Genomic DNA, 17,045 nt, shown 5'->3' with positions numbered 1-17,045 from the left:
TTCATTTACTTGCAAGCATTGAAATACTCTGGGGAAATGTGTTGTTAGCAACCAATGCAACGTAAGTATAAGGCAGCCTGCAAGTGTTGTGACACATTCCGGCAGCAACATAGCATGACCTCAGTATTCAGCAGAACAAAACAAGCAAGCCCTTTCCTCCCTCCCCACCAGCCACCTTCTAGCTTATCCTCAATCCTCTCACCCCACCTTTTTATTCTGTCATCTCTCTCGCTGCTCCTCCATTGTAATTTCTGCTGCTTTCTAACTCTTCATCCTATCACCTCCTAGCTTGTCCTCCTCCTCCCCTCGCCTGACCTTCTTATTCTGGCTTCTTCTTCCTTCTTTTTTTCCAGTCCTGATGAAGGGTCTCGGCCTGAAACATCAACTGTTTTTACCTCTTCGCAAGTGCTGCCTGGCCTGCTGAGACCTTCTGGCACTTTCTGTGTGTTGCTCTGGATTTCCAGTATCTGCAGAAGATCTGGAGTCTGCATAGGTGCACTGCGAAGTGGTCTTCCAACCTACAGCAGCTCTCACCAATAGGCAGGAGGCCACACCAGGAGCACCTACGCTCTGTCTGCCAGAAAAGCAGAATCTCCCAGTGGCCACCCATTTTAATTCCACCTCCCATTCCGATATGTCTATCCAAGGCCTCCTCTACTGTTGTGATGAGGCTATGCTTAGGTTGCAGGAGCACCACCTTATATTCCTTTTGGGTAACCTCCAACATGATGGCATGAACATCAATTTCTCGAACTTCTGGTAATGCACCACCCCCCATCACCTTCACCATTCCCCTTTCCCTCTCTCACCTCATCTCCTCGCCCACTCATCGCCTCCCTCTGGTGTTCCTCCCCCCTTTTTCTTTCTTCCATGGCCTTCTGTCCTTTTCTATCAAACTCCCCCTTCTCCAGCCCTGTATCTGCTTCATCAATCAACTTCCCAGCTCTTTACTTCATCCCTCCCCCTCCAGGTTTCTTATGTTTCTCTTTCCCCTCCCCCACTTTTAAAATCTACTTAACTTTTTTTCTACAGTCCTGCCAAAGGATCTCAGCCCAAAATGTTGACTGTACTCTTTTCCATAGATGCTGCCTGGCCTGCTGAGTTCCTCCTGCATTTTGTGTGTGTTGCTTGGATTTCCAGCGTCTGCAGATTTTCTTTTGTTTCTGTCATCCTCCCTATACTTCCTTCCAGTCGTCTTAAAATCCCTTTGTGTTAGTCAAAAAGGATGACTATTTAAACTAAATCTCTTCTGCCCTACATGGGAAGCCTAGGGGTCAGCACAATGTTTTACAGTACAGGCAACATGGGTTCAATTCCTGCCACTGCCTATAAGGAGTTTGTACATTCTCTCCATGACTGCTTGGGTTTCCTCCAGGTGTTCTGATTTCCTCCCACAGTCCAAAAATGTACTGGTTTGTTGGTCATTGTAAATTGTCCCGTGACTAGACTAGGATTAAAAAGGGGTTTACTGAGCAGCACAGCTCAAAGGGCCAGAAGGGCCTACTCTGCCCTGCATGTCAATAAATAAATAGAATGATCAATTTTCTTCCTTGTGTAACTTCAGGACTTGCTGACTTTAGTCTTTGACCTTTAGTATCAACACCTGGACTGATTTTTAAACTTTAGGACTTAAACTCCAGACTCACAGGCTTTCAACCCACTGCCTCACAGTTCCAGTGACTAGGGTTCAATCCTGATCTCCAGGGTGGAGTTCACACTTTGATCCTGTGACCTCCTGGTGCCTTGGTTTCCTCCCACACCCAAGATGCATGCTGGGAAGTTACTTGACTACCAGCAAGGCAGAGGGACAGTTGGTATTTCTGGCTGAGTCCTTGCATCAGGACCTAAAGCGTCCCTTTGCTTCCACAGATGTTGCCGGACCCAGTAAGTTCCTTGAGCAGCTTTTTTTCTCCACATTCCAGCATCTGCTCTCTTATGCTATTTCCTAGACAACTGCAGGTTGCTTCAGATGTGGGTAGGTGGCAGAATTGGGGCAGCTGGTGAGCATGTGAGGGAACCAGGGACTCAGAGCTTCAAAGTAAGTTTATTATCAAAGTACACGTGTCACCATAAACAAGCCTGAGATTTATTTTCTTGCGGGCATACTCAGTAAATACAATAACTATAATAGAATCACTGAAAGACTGCACCCAAAAGAGCAGGCAACCAGTGTACAAAAGACAACACCTGTGCAATTGCAAAAATATATCATAATAATAATAATAAATAAATAAGCAATAAATATTGAGAACATGAGATGAACAATCCTTGAAAGTGAGTCTATAGTTGTGGGAACAGTTCAGTGATGTGCAAGTGAAGCTGAGTGAAGTTATCCCCTCTGGTTCAAGAGCCTGATAGTTGAAGGGTAATAACTGTTTCCAAACCTGGTGGTGTGGATTCTGAGGCTCCCTTATCACCTTCCTGATGGCAGCAGCGAGAAGAGAGCATGAGAAAAGAAGGGAGGGGCAATGGGATTGATAGGTTTGCATTAAGAGTGCTGGTAGACCCAATGAGTTGACTGGCATCATTCATTGCCATATGAAATTTTGAAAGAAAAAAACTAGGAAAAAACGGTGGATTTTTGTGTGAAGGAAGAACCTCCGTTTCTTGTAAAGGCACACAGCACATAAACAGACCCATCGTTCATCAAGTCCATAGCATCTATCAAGCTATCACTTACATTAAGAACAAAGAGTTCTGGGAATACAGAACCATAATTCCATGATAGATCAGGTTGTAAAGAGAACTTTTGACAGATTGGCATTCATAAATCAAAGTTTGGAGTGCAGAAGTTGTGATGCTGTGTTGAAATTGTATAAGAAGTTGGTGAGGCCAAATTTGGAGTATTTTGTATAGTTCTAGCCACCTACCTACAAGAAAGATGTCAATAAGATTAGGAGAGTACAGAGAAAATTTACAAGGATGTTACTGGGACTTGAGGACCTGAATTACAGAAAAGTTGAATAGGTTAGGACTTTTTACCCTGAAGCATAGGAAAATTAGGAGAGATTTGATAGAAATATACATTATTTGGGGTATAGACAGGGAAAATGAAAGTAGACTTTTTCCACTGAGGTTGGGTAACACTAGAACTAGAGGTTGTAGGTTAAGGGTGAAAGGTGAATTATTTAAAGAGGAATCTGAGGCAGAACAACTTTACTCATGGCGTGGTGAGAGTGTGGAATGAGCTGCCTGTGCAAGTGGTGGATGTAGGTTTGGTTTCAACTCTCAAGAGAAATTTGGACAGGTACCTGAATGGCAGGAGTATTGATTGCAGGTTGATGGGACTAGGCAGTATAAAGGTTCAGCACAAACTAGATGGTCCAAAGGGCCTGCTTCTGTTCTATAGTGTGCTATAACTCTGATTTTATAATCCCAGTTGATTTTCCCTACGTTCCCAATGATCCCTCACTCTCTAATTCTACAGCACCTTTTTCATTCTTTGAGTATTCTGAAACCACCAACAATCTATTTGATGTGGAGACCTGGTTGGAGGAAATGCATGGCGAACACCAGTAGGAACCTTAATCCCTTAGTGATTAAATGGATGCCTACTGAAGACAGATCGCCTGACCACACAGTCCTGTCTTTCAAGCCACTTTATAACTATTGTAAAAAATGTAAAGATGAAGGAATTCTTGATGCAATTGAACTGTCAGGTCTCTGTAGCTACTTTCTATTGTATTGGGTAATCACAGCACAATGAGGACGTTTTAGCCAATACACCTGTTCCCTAATCGTTCACTCCCTCTGTCTTTGTTCTTCATAGATCCTCAGAGCTATGAGACTCAGGTGGCTAAATCTGCGGCAACTTCTCAGAGACAATATTTGTCTTTCCTTAAATGACAACTTATCACCAGAGGTCAGGTGGAGTGCACATCACCTGTGTACTCTGCGTCCTCACACTGTAGTAACCTCTGCCTCTCTCTCTACTGTTCCATTGAAAAAGCTTTAATTGCGTATTTAGTGTTATTGGAATTGGTTTATTACTGTCACATGTACTGCGATCCAGTGAGAAGCTTGTCTAATATGCTGTTCATACAGATCAGATCATTACACAGAGCATTGAGATAGAACAAGGTAAATACAATAGCAATCAGAATAAATTGTAAGTGCAGGGCAGGTGATCGATAAAGTGCATGTTTATTGTGAATTATGAAACATCTTACCAGGATGCTGGTAGAGCAGGTACAGTCGGCCCTCTGTATCCGCAGGGGTTTGATTTCATTGTTGTGCACAAGCACGGTGAAAAACATGCTTGCAGCAGCATTACAGGCAGCTGGATTCAGAACAAAATGCCAGGACTGTTAGTAGAGGCAAATATGAGAGGCGTTTAAAAGGCTTCTAGATGAGCACTGTTGGGGATCTTCCTGGTATTATGAAATTATGGACAGCATAATTATGGATGAACTAAAAGGAGAACTGATCATCAGGAAATAAAACCTGTACAGAATTCAACTTCCTGACAATAGTTTGTGAGACCGATTATTCTGCTTCAGCCCCATTGAAGCTACAGAGGGGAAGACAATTGATGAATGTTCCTGCTCTTACCTCATTGTCAAAGGTGTACCTCTGTCACTTAATGCACACTTCAGGACCAAGACCTGTTTTGCCACTTCACCTTCTGCGTAGTTATATATTCATGCAACTGTTTCCATGCTGCAACAAAGGGGTGTAATTTGGGTGGGGGTGTGGAGATACGTCTCTACCATTGGAGATGTAAGGCGCTCCTTCCCTCCACTAGCCTGCAGGTCACCCCTGGGCAAGGTGAAGCACCTACTTAGCCTCCTGATCAGGGTCACGTGGTGGATGGGAGCAGGTGGTGGATGGTTGTATGAGCAGCTATCACAAATCCTTGTGATGCGACCACTGTCGCCAGGCAGACAATCTCTGAAGAGTATTGATAATGGCTGGGGTCACCCATCTTGTAAAGACACTGCAGGGAAGAAGGCATTGGAAAACCTCTTCTGTAGAAAAAATTTGCCAAGAAGTCGTTGTCATGGAAAAGACCAGGATTACCCATGTCATACAACATAGCACATAATGAACGAATACTTCAGCTATCTGGTTTTTGGAACAAACACCAGTCAAACAGATTCTGATAGTTGAGATTTGCTGCCATTGTAAATATGCAATTGTGTAAATTTACCTGACAATACTCAAAGTGTTAAAGTAGGTAATTATAAGAATTAAAACTGTAGTTAATCATAGGACCATAAGAGATAGGAGCAAAATTAGGCTATTTGGCCCATTGAGTCTTCTTCACCATTCCATCATGGCTGATTTATTATCCGTCTCAACCCCATTCTCTTGCCTTCTCTCTGTATCCTTTGACGCCCTGACTAATCAAGAACCGATCAACCTCTCCACATCCACTCTATCCAGGCTTCTCAATATTTGTAGAACATAGAATAGTACAGCACATTACAGGCCCTTCGGCCCACAGTGTTGTGCTGACTCTCAAACCCTGTCTTCCATATAACCCTCCACCTTAAATTCCTCCATATACCTGTCTAGTAGTCTCTTAAACTTCATTAGTGTATCTGCCTCCACCACTGACTCAGGCAGTGCATTCCACGCACCAACCACTCTGAGTGAAAAAAGTTCCTCTAATATCCCCCTTGAACTTCCCTCCCCTTACCTTAAAGCCATGTCCTCTTGTACTGAGCAGTGGTGCCCTGGGGAAGAGGCACTGGCTGTTCACTATCTATTCCTCTTAATATCTTGTACACCTTTATCATGTCTCCTCTCATCCTCCTCCTCTCCAAAGGGTAAAGCCCTAGCTCCCTTAATCTCTGATCATACTCCATGCTCTCTAAACCAGGCAGCATCATGGTAAATCTCCTCTGTACCCTTCCCAATGCTTCTATAGTGAGGCAACCAGAACTGGACACAGTACTCCAAGTGTGGCCTAACTAGAGTTTTATAGAGCTGCATCATTACATCACATCTCTTAAACTCTATCCCTCGACTTATGAAAGCTAACACCACAGAAGCTTTCTTAACTACCCTATCTACCTGTGAGGTAACTTTCAGGGATCTGTGGACAAGTAGCCCCAGATCCCTCTGCTCCTCCACACTACCAAGTATCCTGCCATTTACTTTGTACTCTGCCTTGGAGTTTGTCCTTCCAAAGTGCACCACCTCACACTTCTCCAGGTTGAACTCCATCTGCCACTGCTCAGCCCACTTCTGCATCCTATCAATGTCTCTCTGCAATCTTCGACAATACTCTACACTATCTACAACACCACCAACCTTTGTGTCATCTGCAAACTTGCCAACCCACCCTTCTACCCCCACATCCAGGTTGTTAATAAAAATCACGAAAAGTAGAGGTCCCAGAACAGATCCTTGTGGGACGCCACTAGTCACAACCCTCCAATCTGAATGTACTCCCTCCACCACTACCCTCTGCCTTCTGCAGGCAAGCCAATTCTGAATCCACCTGGCCAAACTTCCCTGGATCCCATGCCTTCTGACTTTCTGAATAAGCCTGCCATGTGGTACCTTGTGTCAAATGCCTTACTAAAATCCATGTAGATCACTTCTACTGCACTACCCTCATCTATATGCCTGGTCACCTCCTCAAAGAACTTTATCAGGCTTGTTAGACACGATCTTCCCTTCACAAAGCCATACTGACTGTCCCTGATCAGACCATGATTCTCTAAATGCCCATAGATCCCATCTAAGAATCTTTTTCAACAGCTTTCCCACCACAGACGTAAGGCTCACTGGTCTATAATTACCCGGACTATCCCTACTACCTTTTTTTTAAACAAGGGGACAACATTCTCCTCCCTCCAATCCTCCGGTACCATTCCCGAGGACATAAAGATCCTAGCCAGAGGCTCAGCAATCTCTTCCCTTGCCTCATGGAGCAGCCTGGGGAATATTCCGTCAGGCCCCGGGGACTTATCCATCCTAATGTATTTTAACAACTGCAACACCTCCTCTCCCTTAATATCAACCTCACTCATATTGTCCTCACTGTCATCAAGTTCCCTCTCATTGGTGAATACCGAAGAGAAGTATTCATTGAGGACCTCGCTCACTTCCACAGCCTCCAGGCACATCTTCCCACTTTTATCTCTAATCAGTCCTACCTTCACTCCTGTCATCCTTTTGTTCTTCACGTAATTGAAGAATGTCTTGGGTTTTCCTTTACCCTACTCGCCAAGGCCTTCTCATGCCCCCTTCTTGCTCTTCTCAGCCCTTCTTAAGCTCCTTTCTTGCTACCCTATATTCCTCAATAGACCCATCTGATCCTTGCTTCCTAAACCTCATGTATGTTGCCTTCTTCCACCTGACTAGATTTTCCACCTCACTTGTCACCCATGGTTCCTTCACCCTACCATTCTTTATCTTCCTCACCGGGACAAATTTATCCCTAACATCCTGCAGAGTTCCTTAAACATTGACTACATGTCCATAGTACATTTCCCTGCAGAAACATCATCCCAATTCACACCTGCAAATTCTAGACTTATAGCCTCATAATTTGCCCTTCCCCAATTAAAAATTTTCCTGTCCTCTCTGGACATTTTCCATGATAATGCTAAAGGTCAGGGAGCGGTAGTCACTGTCCCCCAGATGCTCACCCACTGACAGATCTGTGACCTGACCCGGTTTGTTACCTAATACTAGATCTAGTATGGCATTCCCCCTAGTCGGCCTGTCAACATACTGTGACAGGAATCCATCTTGGACACATTTAAACTCTGCCCCATCTAAAGCCTTGGAACTAATCAAGTGCCAATCAATATTAGGGAAGTTAAAGTCACCCATGATAACAACCCTGTTATTTTTTCTCCTTTCCAAAATCTGCCTCCCAATCTGCTCCTCAGTATCTCTGTTGCTACCAGGGGTCCTATAGAATACCCCTAGTAGTGTAATTGCTCCCTTCCTGTTCCTTGACTTACACCCATACTGACTCAAAAGATGATCCTGCTACATTACTCACGCTTTCTGTAGCTGTAATAGTAACCCTGACCAGTAATACCGCCCCTCCTCCCTTTCCCCCCCCCCCATCCCTTTTAAAGCACTGAAATCTAGGAATATTGAGAATCCATTCCTGCCTTGGTGCCAGCCAAGTCTTCGTAACGGCCACTACATCATAATTCCATGTGTGTATCCAAGCTCTCAGTTTATCACCTTTGTTCCTGATGCTTCTTGCATTGAAGTACACACACTTTAGCCCTTCTACCTTACTACCTTTATACCCTTTATTCTGCTTCTTTCCTCAAAGCCTCTCTATATGTTAGATCTGGCTTTACTCCATGCACTTCTTTCACTGCTCTATCGCTCCGGGTCCCATCCCCCTTGCAAGTTAGTTTAAACCCTCCCAAACCATGCTAGCAAACCTACCAGCAAGGATTTTGCTCCCCCTCGAGTTCAGATGCAACCCATCCAATCTGTACAGGTCCCACCTTCCCCAGAAGAGATCCCAGTGATCCAAAAATCTAAAACCCTACCCCCTGCACCAACTCCTCAGCCACACATTCAACTGCCATCTCCTCCAATTCTTACCATCACTATCACGTAGTACTGGTAGCAATCCTGAGAACGCCACCCTTGAGGTCCTGTTCTTCAGCCTTCTGCCTCGTACCTGAAACTCACACTTCATGACCTCATCCCTCTTCCTGCCTGTGTCATCGGTACCAACATGTATCATGACTTCTGGTTGCTTTCCCTCTCATACCAGGATGTCACGTGCCCGGTCAGAGACATCCCGGACCCTGGCACCCAGGAGGCAACAAACCATACGGTTTGATAGTTTTCAATGATTTCCACTGTCATTCTTCTAAATTCCTGAGAGTACAGGCTCAGTGCCATCAAATGCTCCTCATACATTAACCCTTTCATTTGCAGAATCATTCTTGTGAATCTCCTCTGGACCCCTTCCAATGCCAGCACATTTTTTCTTAGATGAGGGGCCCAAAATAATAGTGTACTGTTATCATTGTGTTGATGAAGTATAAAGCATTGTGTCAGGTGACTGAGATACTCTTGGACTCTCTCTCCTGGATGTTTGCTGTGTCAAAAGACTTTTATACTTAACAATTTCAGCCTCTGTGTGGCTCAGTTTTAGTCATCACAACTGGCACATGGATGTGCAGGGAAGAGAGGGATATGAGCATTGCTTAGACAGAGGGGATTAGTTTAGTTTGGTATTTAATTACCAGTTTAATTAGTTCAGTGAAATATTGTGGGTGAAAGTGCATGTTCTCATGTTGTACTTCTAAAACTTCTATGTAATGGAATGTACAGTTCTGTGCAAAGGTCTTAGGCTCATGTACACTCTCTCTCACACACACACACCATAGAGATAGAGCTAGGATGCCTAAGACTTTTGCAAAGTACTGTAGTAATTTTATGTATTGTACTGCCGCCACAAGAGAAAGCAAATTTCACTACATATGTGAGTGATGATCAACCTGATTCTGATATGGGTCCCTATTGTGAACTGAGAGTGGGCAAGGGGAAGGGGGCAACGGGAGGGGAATCATGTTTGGGAAAAGGGGGAAGGGAGAGGGGACTGTACTGCTTTAGGTTCTATGATAGATGCCCCCTTCTTGAGGCAGTGCCTCGTAGAAGCTGTTAGTGGTGGGGACGGCAAGACTGTTAGCTAGTTTGACACTGGACATTATGGTCCCAATGACTTGACTTAATTGGTTGTGACATGCATAGTATTTATTGTGCTTTTGCAATTATTTTGATTACTAAAGGGCACCATGTTAGTGTAGTGGTTAGCGTGACGCTATTACAGCTGGGAGCATCAGAGTCTGGAGTTCATCTCCAGTGCCATTTGTAAGGAGTTCATACATTATCCTTGCAGGTTTCCACTGGGTGCTCTGGTTGTCTCCCACAGTCCAAAGATATACATGTTAGCAGGTTAATCACCAAACAAGAGAAAATGAATTCTGGAGGAATTCTGGAGGAGCTCAGCAGGCCAGGCAGCATATATGGAAAAGAATACAGGCCGAGACCCTTCATCAGGACTGGAAAAAAGAGATGAGAAGTTGGAGTAAGAAAGTGGAAGGCGGGCAGGAGGAAATGCAAGGTAGGAGGTGATAGGTGAAATCAGGAGGGGGAGGGGTGAAGTACAGAGCTGGGAAGTTGATTAGTGAAAGAGTTAAAGGGTTGGAGAAGGAGGAATCTGATAGGAAAGGACAGAAGGCCATGGATGAAAGGGAAGTGGGGGGGGGGAGCACCAGAGGGAGGCCATGGGCAGGTAAGGAGAGGGAAATGGGAATGGGGAATGATGAAGGGGGAGGCAACTACCAGAATTTTGAGAAATCGATGTTCATGACATCAGGTTGGAAGCTACCCAACGGAATATAAGGTGTTGCTCCTCCCACCCGAGTGTGGTCTCATTATGGCAGTAAAGGAAGCTATGGACTGAAATGGTCATTGTAAATTGTCCTGTGATTAGGTTAAGTAGGCAAGTATTATCTGCCACTACATCTCTCGCTAGAGACTTGGGTTCAGTCCTGACCTCCGCTGTTGTCTTTGTGGAGTTTGCATGTTCTCCCTCTAAAGCATAGAGATTTTTTTTTTTCCCCGGGTTTTTTTTTCCTCCTGTGAGAGTCAGTGGTGGCCGTAAATTGCCTCCAGTGTGTAGGTGAGTGGTAGAATCCGGGGGGAGCTGATGGGAATGTAGAAAGAGTAAAAGCAATAAGGACTGGCATAGGGTTAAATATATTAGCAGAGGGACTTAGACAGATTAGAAAAATGGGCAAAGAAGTGGCAGATGGAGTAGAGTATCGGGAAGTGTATGGCCATGCACTTTGATAGAAAGAATAAAGGCAGAGATTATTTTCTAAGTGGGAAGAAAAGTCTGAGATGCAGAAGGATTTGTGAGTCCTTGCGCAGGATTCCCTAAAGGTTAACTTGAATCGGTGGTGAGGAAGGCAAAGGTTAGTTAGCATTCATTTCAAAGGGACTAGAATATAAAAGCAAGGATGTATTGCTGAGGCTGTATAAGGCACTGGTGAGGTCTCACTTGGAGTGTTGTGAACAGGCCCCTTATTTAAGAAAGTATGTACTTTACATTAAAGAGGGTTCAGAGGATGTTCACAAGAATCATTCTGGGAATGCAAGGGTTAACATATGAGGAGCAATTGAAGGCTCTGGCCTAACTACTCACTGGAATCTAGAAGGATAATGGGGGGTATTTCAATTGAAACCTATTGAATGTTGAAAGGCCTCAATAGAGTAGATGTGGAGAGGATGTTTCTTATGGTAGGGGAGTCTAGGACACAAGGACACAGCTTCAAAATTGAGGGTTGTCCTTTTAGAACAGAGATGAAGAGGAATTTCCTTGGCCAGAGGGAGATGAATCTGTGGAATTTGTTGCCACAGGCAGCTGTGGAAGCAGGTCACTCGGTGCATTTAAGGCAGAGGTTGATAGATTCGTGATTAGTAAGGGCATGGGGAGAAGGCAGGAGAAATGTGAGAGGGAAATGTATCAGCCGTGATGAAATGGTGGCGCAGACTCAATGGGCCTAATTCTGCTTCTGTGCCTTAAGGTCTTATGGTTAGTGTAAGGGGGTGGTCGATGAAGTCTCATTGGACTGAAGGCTTCTGTCCATGTTGCAGCGCTCTCTGACTCTCCATAATTCTTTTCCTGGTAAAATGTTGGCAGGTAAATGAATTGGCCATTGTCAGTAATGAACACTAAATAAATTCTATCTGCAAACCAGACAAATCCTGCAAACAGTTCAAGACTTTCCAATGTTGGAAGGTCAGTTCTCCTGCCGTTCTGTACACGCACCCCATGCAATGCGTGGCTTTTCCAAAGTTCTCTGGTTTCCTCCCACAGTCCAAAGATGTACCGGGCAGGTTAATTGGTCATTGTAAATCATCCTGTGATTAGGTTAGGGTTAATCAGAGTTGTGAAGTTGCTGGGCTGTTTTGCAAAATAAGTTAAAATTTTAAAAATAAATGACGACTCACCTGGAAAACACAACACCAAACCTTCTGGACAGCAGTCCTTTGTGGACCCTGGCAGACAGGGTGTAGGACAGGAAAAATCTTCAAGGATTAAAGATCAAAGATTAAAGGTTGTAGATTGTCACATGTACACCAAAACATCAAAATCTTCAGTGCAATATTATCAAGGACCCCACCATCCATGACATGCTCCCTTCTCACTACTACCATTGGGCAAGAGGTACAGAAGGTTTAGGTCCCATACCACCACATTCAGGAACAGTTCTCACACCTCAAGAATCAGGCCTCTGAACCAGAGGGGATAACTTCACTCACCCCAGCACTGAATTGTTGCCACAACCTGTGGACTCACTTTCAATGATTCTTCATCTCATGTTCTCAATTTTATTTACTTATTTTTCATTTGTACAATTTGTCTTCTTGTGTACTTTGGTCAGTCTTACAGTTTTTCATAAATTCTATTGTATTTCTTTAGTTTCCTTTAAGTGCCTGTAAGAAAATAAATCTGATTAGAATATGGTGAGTATAATAATATACACACACTGAGTGGCCACTTTTGTTAAGTACTGTATACTTGTACACCTGCATGTTAATGCAAATATCTAATCTGTCAATCATGTGGCAGCATCTCAATGCATAAAAGCATGCAGACATGGTCAAGAGGTTCAGTTGTTCAGACCGAACATCAGAATGGGGAAGAAATGTGATCTAAGTGACTTTGACCGTTAAATAATCGTTGGTGCTAGACAAGTAGTTTAAGTATCTCAGAAATTCCTGATCTCCTGGTATTTTCATGCACAAACTCTAGAGTGTACAGAGAATTGTGTGAAAACCAAAATACATCCAGTGAGCAGCAGTTCTGAGGGTGAAAATGCCTTGTTGATACGAGAGGTCAGAGGGGAATGGCCAGATGAGTTCAAACTGATAGGAAGGCGACAGTAAATTGAATAACCAGGCGTTACAACAGTGGTGTGCAGAAAAGCATCTCTGAACATAAAACATGTCGAACCCTTGCAGTGGATGGGCCACAACAGCAGAGCACAAACATACCAAAAGACATTTGTTGGCTACTTTATTACATATCCTAATACGTAATGTGGCAATTGAGTGTATACTTACTTTGATGTATTGACTTTGACATGTTGTTTGCATCAACGTCCCACCCAGCCTGAGGATGTGCTGGGGGCTGCCCGCAAGTGTTGCCATGCTTCCAATGCCAATGTAACAAGCTCAAAAGTTACTGCCCCTTGCATCTTTGGAATGTGGGAGGAAACCTGAGCACCTGGAAGAAACCCACACAAACACAGGATTTCAAGCTAAAAACCACAATGATGTATTTAAGAAATAACAGGTTTGGGCCATTCAAGCCTCCTCTGTCACATAGCATGATTACAGCTGATCTTAGCGTCATAGAGAGATACAACACAGGAAGAGGCCCTTCAGCCCACTGAGTCCATGCTGACACTCAGTGGGTACCACAGTTGCATAATGGTTAGTGTGATGTTATTACAGCTCAGATTGTTGGAGTCCGGTGTCCTCTGTGAGCAAGTTTGTACTTTTCTTCCCATGGGTGTGTGGTTTTCTCCAGGAGCTCTGATTTTTTGCCACAGTCCAAAGATGTACCAGTTAGCAGATTAATTGTTTTTTGTGAATTGTCCCACAATCAGGCTTGGATTAAATAGGTGGTTTGCTGTGCAGCGCGGCCCAGAAAGTCGGAAAGAAGGAAGGGTCTATTCCACACTATCTCCAAATCCACCGCCTGTTTTTCAAATCCTCTGTCAATTCCCTTTTTCTCACATTCTTATAACTCATCCCGCATTGCAGATTCTGTCACTCATCCACACGTTAAAGAGGTTAAAAAGATAAGAGATTTCTCATAAACCCTCCCCCATGCCAGATTCCATCCAGTTACCCACATATTAGGGACAACTCACCTCAGCCAATGAAACTGCACGTTTTAGAGATGTGGGAGGAAATGGACATAGTCACAGAAAGAACTTGCAAACTCCATACAGACAGCACCCCAGGTCAGGTCTGAACCCTGTGAGGCAGTGTCTCTTCTACCCAGCAGCACTTTCTTTCCCCATTCCAATATCCTTTGATTCTCTCTACTGGCCCCTTGTTTTGAAGGAACTTAATGACTAAGCCATGGGGGAAAATGAATGCATGTGAAACAAAGTTTTTCACTATAACCACGTACATGTTGCAATTATAAACTAATTTACCAATATAGTAATTTAAAGCAGACCAAGCAAGTTCCAAAGATTCACTACCTCCAAGCAAAGAAATTTCTCCTCATCTTGGTCAGAGTCAGGGTTAATATCACTGGCGCATGTCATGAAATTTGTTGTTTCACAACAGCAGTACATTGCAATACATAATAATAAAAAGCTACAAATTACAGTAAGTATATGTACAAAATTAAATAAGTAGTCCAACAGAAGAGAACACAATAGTGAGATGGTGTTCATGGATTCATGGTTCATTCAGAAATCTGATGGCAGAGGGGAAAAATCTATTCCTGAGATGTTTTGTGTGTCTTCAGGCTCTTGGACCTCTTCTTTGATGACAGGAGTGAGAAGAGGGCAGGTCCTGGGTGATGGGGGTCATGATGGATATCACCTTTTCTAGACATTGCATTTTGAAAGTGCCTTTGATGCAGGGGAGGTGAGTGCCCATGATGGAGCTGGCTGAGTTTACAGCTTTCTGCAGATTTTTCTGATCATGTACAGTGGCCCCTCCATACCAGATGGTGATGCAATTGCTTTGCACTGTCTAACTAGACTCCCAAAGGAGGGGAAACATTCTCCCTGCATCCAACCTGTCAGAGTTTTGCAGACCCCAGAGACTACCGATGCTGGAATCTGGAAGTTGTTCAAGGTGATGCAGGGTCTCGATCTGAAACATCAACAATTCCTTTTCCCTCCACAGATGCTGCCTGACTTGCTGAGTTCCTCTAGTACTTTGTTTTAAATTGCCACATACATTAGTGGCTACTTTATTAGGTACCTCCTGTTCCTATTAATTTGCCACCAAGTGCATGTTTGTGGTCTTCTGCTGCTGTAGCCCATCCACTTCAAGGTTCAGCATATTGTGTATTCAGAGATGCTCTTCCACACACCACCATTGTAACATGTGGTTACCTGAGCTACTGTCACCTTCCTGTCAGTTTGAACCAGTCTGGCCATTCTTCTCTGATCCCTCTCATTAACAAGGCATTTTTGCCCACAGAACTGCTGCTCACTGTACGATTTTTTTGTATTTTGCACCTTTCTCTGTAAATTCTAGAGATTGTTGTGTGTGGAAATCCCAGGAGATCAGCTGTTTCCGAGATACTCAAACTACCCCATCTGGCACCAACAACATTCCAAGGTCAAAGTCACTTGGATCACATTTCTTCCACATTCTGATGTTTGGTCTGAACAACAACTGAACCTCTTGACCAGGTCGGCATATTTTTATGCATTGAGTTAAGTGTACCTAATAAAGTGGCCACTCAGTGTAGGTAAATTAGTTTGTTAGTTGTCCTTGTACAGAGTTACACTGAAAGCTTTGGCTTTTCACACCACCCATAAAGATCCTTCCATCACATCATGACTCCTGACCTCACCGTCCATCTACTTTGTCATGGCATTACACCCCACGGTCTGTACGTTGTTCTTCATTCTGTTGTTTACCTGGTTCTATCTTGACGCGCTGTGTAATGATCTGATCTGTAGGAACTGTACACAAGGCGAGGTTTTCACTATTTCGGTACATGTACCAATAATGAGCCAATTTACCAAACCACATCAAGACATCAAGTTAAAGCAAGGGAAAAATCAATACTGGTGCAGAATGGTGTTACAGAGAAAGCACAGTGCAGATAGACATTAAGACAAATCAGACTGCGGTAAATTGTGAGGTCAGGAGTCTATTTTAGCATATTAGATGAGCATTCCATAGTCTTCCAGCAGGATCGAAGCTTTTCCATCTTCTACCCAATTGTTGGGGCGGGGGGGTGGTGGTGTTGGAGAGAATGTCCAAAGTGGGGTCTTTGATTATGCTGGCAAGAATCTATGAGGGGAGGCTGGTTTCCATGATGCGCTGTGCTGCATCCACAATTCTCTGCAGTTTCTTGCAGTCATGGGAGAGTGGTTGCCATACCGAGCCACGATGTTCCTGTCGAGTGTTTTGTAAGTTTCAATGAGATCTGCTGAACTCAAGAACAATTGATCTGTGGGAACACCTCTGTGAGTGTATCGCCTACAAGTTGTCTTTACATGGTTCCTATGCCAGAATAAAATGCCTAAGGCATTTTGTAGAGAGACACTGACTCAGCGGTGAGGAGACCGTATATCTGTGATCAAAGCAAAATGTCTTGTGGTTGTTTCAAAGAAGCAATCACCATGGAGCAATAACTCTGCTAATCTGTGGCAGGAGAGACCGACATTTCAGGTCACGGCGCTGTATCAGGTCCTGTCCACCCTCTCCCACCCCATACAACCACACCAATGCTGCTCAACCCCTTCAACATGCTCCCTCAGATTACTTGCCGCTGCAGATTCCAGCTGCTGCAACCTTTTCTGTCTCCACTCTGCTAAATCTGGATGGCACGGATAGCATAATGCTTTAGAGCAACAGCAATCAGCGATTAGGGTTCAATTCCCGCCACTGCCCTTGAAACCCTGTAGGAATGTTCAGTTTAACACCGTGTCGTTCGTTGACTGCATGTCGCTGGACCGATTGAAATCACACAAGACAGCAATAAAAAAGGAGTAATCAGAAACCAGAATCGCATCATAAAATGAACAACAGAGTCCTCTTAAAAACAAGTCTAATCCACACACCAAGGAATCCACCAAGGCAGAAGAACTGGCAAGCAGTAAGAAAGACTGATGGGATTGCTGAGCTAGAATGGATTCAATGGACCGAATGGTGTAACTTCATGTCATTCACTGATTTGTCAAGACAGCACCAAGGTGCCCTCTCTGTCAAGGTTGTAACTCAAACTTGTGTCATGAAATTTGTTGATCTGCGACAGCGGCACAGTGCAATACTTAATAGGAAAAATGTAAGTTCCAATAAGAAGTTTATATACAGAAATA

The 17,045-nt window shown here is 43.9% G+C and overlaps 1 protein-coding gene across 3 annotated transcripts in view; it reads left to right on the top strand.

Annotated features, from left to right (window-relative positions):
• The window catches only part of palld (palladin, cytoskeletal associated protein), a 343,659-nt gene that overhangs the window by 12,629 nt on the left and 313,985 nt on the right, over positions 1-17,045 (top strand). The window lies entirely within an intron of this gene.

This window comes from Hypanus sabinus, chromosome 7 (genome assembly GCF_030144855.1).
Source record: "Hypanus sabinus isolate sHypSab1 chromosome 7, sHypSab1.hap1, whole genome shotgun sequence".
Lineage (NCBI taxonomy): Eukaryota > Metazoa > Chordata > Chondrichthyes > Myliobatiformes > Dasyatidae > Hypanus > Hypanus sabinus.
This window is presented reverse-complemented; position numbering and strand designations above follow the sequence as displayed.